This window comes from Eublepharis macularius, chromosome 6 (assembly GCF_028583425.1).
Source record: "Eublepharis macularius isolate TG4126 chromosome 6, MPM_Emac_v1.0, whole genome shotgun sequence".
Taxonomy (NCBI): Eukaryota; Metazoa; Chordata; class Lepidosauria; order Squamata; family Eublepharidae; genus Eublepharis; species Eublepharis macularius.
The window spans coordinates 23,081,410-23,087,409 of record NC_072795.1 but is presented as its reverse complement, the minus strand read 5'-3'; the positions used below and the strand labels follow the sequence as shown (position 1 = coordinate 23,087,409).

General features: G+C 49.4%; 1 protein-coding gene across 2 annotated transcripts in view; it reads left to right on the top strand.

Annotated features, from left to right (window-relative positions):
• The first annotated feature begins 2,689 nt into the window (after positions 1–2,689).
• GPR160 (G protein-coupled receptor 160) overlaps positions 2,690–6,000 on the top strand; it is a 45,812-nt gene continuing 42,501 nt past the window's right edge. For both annotated transcript variants that reach the window (XM_054983105.1, XM_054983103.1), the window contains exon 1: positions 2,690–3,233. The gene's annotated coding sequence lies outside the window, so the exon portion shown is untranslated. The remainder of the gene's footprint in view (positions 3,234–6,000) is intronic.

Genomic DNA, 6,000 nt, shown 5'->3' with positions numbered 1-6,000 from the left:
GGGGCTGAGACAGCTCTGAGAAGTTGTGACTGACCCAAGGTCACCCAGGTGGCTTCAAGCGAAGGAGTGGGGAATCAAACCCAGTTCTCCAGACTAGAGTCCCGCACTCTTAACCACTACTCCAACTGGCTCTACACCAAACTGGAAGGCGCAGGAAGCCACAGGGAGACGGCGGCTGCCACCGCCACGAGAGCCTTTTCCCCACCTGAAGACTCCCGCTGATGCCGCTGAGCCACATGGTGTCTGAGCCGGGCTGGGCATGTCCAGGCCAGCATCAGGGGGTTGGGGAGCAACATGAGGGTGGAGTCCCGGGGCCGAGCCCGCCCAACAAAGGGGTGTGCCTCCTGAAGGAGGGAGCTCCAGTCATGCCAGTTTATTAGGCAAGGAAGCCAGTGGGACCAATGGAGCCAGAGGGAGTGGGAACCCAGGGGGTGAACACAGGGAGGGATTGGAGGAAGGGGGAGAGGGGAAGGAGACAGAGCGGTATAAAGGAGATGATCCCAATGATGCCAGGGATGAGGAAACTACCATGACCTAGGAGGAGCAGAGGCACCAGAGTCAGTGGGTAGGAGGAGGAACCAGGTGGAGCAACCCCCTCTCTTAACCCAGCTCTAAGGTTGAGGAATGCAAAACCCTGAGGGTAGCATGGCTAGAGGGTGCAATGGAGCAGCAGACAAGTGAGATGGGCCTGCCCAAGCCTGACACCAGCTAACATTATGTCTGCCTACACTCGACTAACACGTGCCGAGGCATCTCGTGTAGAGAGACTCTAAGGTAAGTGGCTCTTCAGACTGGTTTTGCTTAGAGATCTCCCGAATTAAAAATGATCTCCAGACTAGAGAGTTCAGTTCCCCTGGAGAAAGTGGCTGCTTTGGAGGATGGACTCTCTGGCATTATACCCTGACCCTGCTGAGGTTCTTCTGCCCTCCAAACTCCACTCTTCCCAGGATCCACCCACAAATGTCCAGGAATTTTCCAGCCCAGAGTTGGCAACCTCACCTGCAGGTGACTACAGTGGAAATTCACATAGGCTGATTTGACATAACCAAATCAAGTTGTTGGCTGTGGGCCTCTGGTAGCATATGGCTGCACTGTCCTAGAGGGAGCATCTCATTGGCAGTGTGAAAATCTTGTGGCTGTGAATGCCCTGAAAATTCAATAAACTCAAAAAGCAGTACAAATATTAAGGAAAAGATGAGGACTCCCCCCACAATGAAGGAGTAACAAATGCACAAATGGTTGCCCTTCCTTCAAGCCAGATTGTTCAAAAAAGGCCCCAAGTGTATTTAAGGATCCTAAATTCCCGATATCTAGCATCTTGTCCTACTGGTTAAACAAGAGGGGCCTACACATTCTCCTTTTACCTCAAAGCCAAATCGAATGTGAGGTTGGGAGATCTGTGAACAGATAGGCAATATGCAGATAACTGTACGTTCCCCGCTTCCCAGGGCAAACCCAGCTCAAGGAACTGGGGTGGGGGGGTTGTCAAAGAGGTCAGGAAAATGGTTCTGGGGTACCCCCCTTCTATGTGATGACTAATATTTGAAGCAGGCTCCCTGGCAGCCGATATTTACAGAGGGAGGGGGACCCAATTTTGATATTCTGTCTCTCTCAAGGGAGACTTGTCTGTCCCGTTCTGCTGACATCTTTCACTAGTGGATGAAGTAGGGCTGCTAACCTCTAGGCGGTACCTGGAGATTTCCCAGAAATTACATCTGATCTCCAGATGACAGAGATAGCATTGCCAGCTCTGGGTTGGGAAATTCTTGGAGATTTTGGTGGTGAAGCCTGGGGAGGGTGGAGTTTGGGGAGGTGAGGAACCTCAGTGGTATATAATGCCATAGAGTTTACCTTCCAAAATATCTTTTTTGTCTAGGGGAACTGATGTCTGTGGCCTGAGAGCTCTCCAGTCAACACCTTGAGGTTGGCAACTCCAGCTAGAGATCAGTTCCCCTGAAGTGAATGGCTAGTTTAGGGGTGATTGTCTCTATGGCATTATATTCAACTGAGGTCCTCCCCTTCCCTAAATCCTGTTCTCAGGCTCCACCCCCAATCTCCAGGAATTTCCCAACTTGGAGTTGGCAACTCTAGGGTGAAGTCTTCTTTGTTTTGTCTGGTGTTCTCTCAATGATTCCTCCTTCCTGCCCTATGTTTTAATGTTTTTGTTTGTATATTTTAGCTTCGGTTTTAATTGTTTTAATGATGTGCTTTGTTTGGTTTTACTGGTTTTTAAGATGTGCTTTTATTATGTATGTTTTTACAGTCCTACTGTATTTTGTGTGATCTGCTGTTGGAATGACAGGGGGCACCAGATGGGGAACAGAAGAAGCTGTTAGGAGAACAACGAAGTCCTAAGGAAACAGGCCTAGACATATTTTCTTGGGGATGATTCAATAGATAATACTTGCGCAAGCCATGGCTCAGCTGATTACAGTATTACCCAAATCAGCTCACTGAATGCCCCACGGGGTTTCTCTTTGCTTTCACTGACAAGGCGTAGCTTCACTTTCAATTCTAGCTCTTTGCTCTGCCCTTTTGTGCGTGTGCCACACCTTGTTTTGGATTATGGAGCTCCCTGGTTAGCAACTAACTTTTTACACAACCCTGACTCCACCTTTTGACTTCAATAGGAGTGGTGAGTCTTTGTGGGAACTGAAAGCAACCTATCCCATGGAGGGAGCCAAAAAAGCAAGACAAAAACAATAGAACGTTATCAGCAACAGGCAGCAATGTTGTTTACTAAGAAGTGATTCTTCGTTCCCAAGACAGCAATCTTGGACTTCCACTGAAATGGATTCTCCAGCACTGCTGGCAAGAGATCCTGAAGGGGGACAGGACACCACTCCCCATCTGCAATGCCATTCCCATGCATTGCCCTAAAGATTGCTGCCTTGCTTGGCTCTGTCGCTCTCCCCCCACCCCACCCGGCTGCACAGCATCGTCTCTCAGCCCCCTTGCTCCGAAGTGCTGGTTCCTGGCCCCACCTCCTGTCCTGTATGCCATTGCCTTAGGATCCTCCTGATTCCGGCTGCCCTTTTGGACCTTGCTCTTTGCTACATATCTTGTGTATAAAATCACTCTGTGGTTATAGCCAACTGTTCTGTTCTTTGAGGAGGTTCTTGGTCTCTCCCTGGCCACCTACCATCTGCTGCTTCCTGAGACTACAATCGCAGATCTTCTGTTTGGAGCGACTGGATCGCCTGGCTGGGGACCCTGATCTGATCGACCATCCTGTAAGTAAGCCTGATCACATCCAGCCTAGCTGTGACAGTGAGCAGCCAAAGCAATTCTGGGAGTGTTCCACATTACTGCCATTACATGGTTCTAGAAAAATACCGTGTTTGTGTATGTCAGCATACACTGAATGGGTGGGGCAGCTGCCAGGGCCCAGGGCTTCTTCTAGCAAACCCACTGCAACCAGCTACCTGTCTATGTACCTGCCCTGCCATCTGTCAATATACCCTTCCACATCTGGTTATAAGCACTCTGCCACCCATATTATCAGCTGCATGTACTGCACAGTGCTGCTGGTAGGGTTGCCAACCTCTCTGTGGGACCTGGGGATCTCCTGGAATTACAACTGATCTCCAGATGACAAAGATCAGTTCTCCTGGAGAAAATGACTGCTTTGGAGGGTGGGCTCTATGGCATTATGCCCGCTGAGCTCCCTTCCCTCCCCAAGCTCTTCCCTCCAAATCTCCAGGGATTTCTCAACATGGAGTTTGCAACCTGAGCTACAGATAGGGAAGGTTGTGCAGGTGATATATGGTGGCGGCACCTTTAGCAGTCAGAGTGGTGGCACCCCTAGTTGTGCACTGCCTGGCACCATAGGGGGAAAGGATTGTGGGCAGCTGTGAGCATATGTAAAGTCTCTCTACACAAGATGCCTTGGCTCATGATCATCAAGTGTAGGGAGACACAATGTTAGCTGGGAAGCATAGTTTTGAAAGACAGAGCTGGCGGAGATCATTTCTCAAAGAGTTTGTTAATTTCATCTTCCCTGCCCAGAAGGCTCTGTCAATTTCACCTCTCCACTCTTAAAGTGTGTGGGATCGCAACCAGAGGGCAACAAGGAATGAAAATAGGCTGGAGCTGCCTTCCAGAGCTGGGCTTGGACCTGGAGAGATTATAATGGGCTGAAGTTTCCCTTCTGGCATTTCACAGCCCCTTCACACAGTTCCAGCTCCTTTGCCTTGCCACCGGCTCTGTAGTGGGAGGGCACATGAACAAGTGGAGAAGGGGTACACAGGCAGGTGTGAGGCAGGTGGGTGGGTGGATGGGAGGAATGCTATAAGTTGAAGGCTGGTGGTGGGCAGAGGAGGGGAGTGGGGCAGTGCCCAGAGCCCCTCAAAACCTGGAATCATCCCTGCTCCTCTGTACAACCTTTAATTGAGTGATGTATGGATTGGGGGTGTACAGGCCTCCTGGAGCCCAGTTGCCCTGACTGGTTTTTTTTAAGGTTGCCAGTTTAGTCAACTAAAAGTCTCAATTTGCTGTTTCCGTTTCAATGTCTTGACTTGAGTCCTCATGGGTGCAGACGTGAGCTTTCAAATATGCTGTGTTTTGAAAATGCAAATGCTCACAACTGTACAGACACCCCACTATCTAACCCAGTTGCTCAGCTTGTCTAATTTTTTTTTGAAGAATTGCCTTGTGGTTTCAACATTTTGAAGGCAGCAGTATCAGAGGTTCTGTGAAGGTGAGGTCTGAAAATTTAAATGCGAAGGAGAGATTTTTTTGTGTCTGATAAAGCTTAAGAAGACTAATAAAGATTATTGACCTTGGGAAATTACAGGTGTGCCTCCATAGCATCTCACCAATCCAAACTTCTTTTTTTGAGTGACATCCCAACAAAATTCTACACAAAGAATGGATTGTTGGTGCTACTTGGCCATTAAAGTTCTTCACAACTCTCATCCCAGGAAACCCATAATAATGTTTTGGCAGTGGAGGTTGTCATACAGAGCTCAGTTCCCTAGTGCTCCTGCCCCAAATAGGTGGTAGGCGCTGTTGTTCTCTTGCATTCTGGCGATTAGTGGGAAAATTAAAGAGCATGGGAGGAGTCAGTAATTCTAGGGCCCTGGGCAAAAATCCAGGATGGAGCCCAGAATCACTGACACCGGCCCACCAAGAGCACCCTCCCTTTGGGGGCCAAGCAAGGGTGGATGCAAAGCAGCCCCTTTGCCAGCTGCCTGAACCCCGGATAGAGAGGGTGTGAGTGGCAGTGGTGGAAGCCTACTCTTGTTCATCTTTTCCCCTTTCCACTTGGGGACTGGAGCAGTGGGGGTCCAATGGGCAACCAGCGGCCCTAGTTGCCCATTGGCTAAGACCCCTCTCAGGTCTTTCACATCACCTGTTTCCTGATCCTTTTGACTGGAGATGCTGGAGATTGAACTTGGAATCTTCTGCATGCTGAGCAGATGCTCTTTCATTGATCCACAGCGATTCCTACCTGCCAAGGCCAGCCCGGCAATTGCTCTTGGCAAATGTCCTGCAACCATCATTAGCTTTTCTGGAGGCAAAGAGCAAGCAATCTGCAAAGATCAACGAACAAATCATTTGTTAAAACTGGCTTGTGTCCATCTCTGAGTGCAATCCTAAACAGAGTTTGGAGTCAATGGTCATAGAAGGGGGTTAACTCTGTTTAGGATTGCCCTGATAGCATATTAACCTTGAGAATGATTGTTGCTTAGCGCAAGGGACATGTGTAGCAAATGGAGAAGGGGGAAGTGAGAACAAGAAAGAGCTAACAAACAGGTATTACCAGGGCTTTTTTTCAGCTGGAACGCGGTGGAATGGAGTTCCGGAACCTCTTGAAAATGGTCACATGGCTGGTGTCCCCGCCCCCTGATCTCCAGACAGAGGGGTGTTTAGATGGCCCTCGCGGAGGGCCATCTAAACTCCCCTCTGTCTGGAGATCAGGGGGCGGGGACACCAGCCATGTGACCATTTTCTCCAAGGGCAACCCACTGAGTTCCACCACCTCTTTTCCCAGAAAAA